We start from the raw sequence: 693 nt of genomic DNA, 5'->3' as shown, positions 1-693 counted from the left end.
CCCTGCACCATCAAATGTAACATCCGTACCTGGCTTTGGCACTGAGTTGACGAGAGCATCGGGAACTTTGTTATTAATGAGTTCCACACACTCGCCAGGGAAGAATCCCACCTGTAACAAGGACAGAAAGAGAGGCCAACTATTGCATGCAGCATTTCCCACGTCTGAACTGTTAAACCAAAAGCAACATAACATTTTCCTTGGAACATGCTTGCCTGGCGCTCCGTAAGACTACCCAGCAGACAATGGCCTGCATAAAGGTAATAATAATTTTTCTACATCTGCAGCCAAAGGCAAGGTCCTCTGGCACTGACACAGGGAAACCTTTGACGTGCAGAAGCCATCCTGTGCAGGCAGAGCAGCTCTAAGCTGAGATTCCTGCCTTTACTGAAGTGGCATGCTCAAGTCTGAAGCTGGTGCCTACCTGGAAGCCATGCTTGCCTCTCCACCAGGGGGTCAGCTCCTTTGGTGGCATATCAATAACACAAACGATGTCTCCCACCTGCAAGAGATTGCAACGTCAATCCCAGCTTCAGCACGGCTGAGAGGAAGCACAGCTCAAATGACTCACCAAACATTCTGAAAGTGTCAGACAATATTGCTGATACCTTCACACCTGATGCTCTTCTGTACATGGCATCAAGGAACGCCTTGAACTGCTTACCTCAAAGGAGAGTTCATCCGGTGCCTGGA

The 693-nt window shown here is 48.9% G+C and overlaps 1 long non-coding RNA gene across 1 annotated transcript; it reads right to left on the bottom strand.

Moving 5' to 3' along the window:
• Positions 1–17: 17 nt before the first annotated feature.
• On the bottom strand, positions 18–692 carry LOC109364692. Its single transcript, XR_002110549.1, has 3 exons — positions 665–692; positions 425–502; positions 18–111 (listed from the first exon to the last, which is right to left on the bottom strand). It is a non-coding gene; the product is annotated as an uncharacterized LOC109364692 (long non-coding RNA).
• Between the last annotated feature and the right edge of the window lies 1 nt (position 693).

Source organism: Meleagris gallopavo, unplaced genomic scaffold, assembly GCF_000146605.3.
Source record: "Meleagris gallopavo isolate NT-WF06-2002-E0010 breed Aviagen turkey brand Nicholas breeding stock unplaced genomic scaffold, Turkey_5.1 ChrUn_random_7180001893792, whole genome shotgun sequence".
Lineage (NCBI taxonomy): Eukaryota > Metazoa > Chordata > Aves > Galliformes > Phasianidae > Meleagris > Meleagris gallopavo.
Note: the sequence above shows the minus strand (reverse complement) of the source record. Positions and strands in the feature narration are given on the sequence as shown.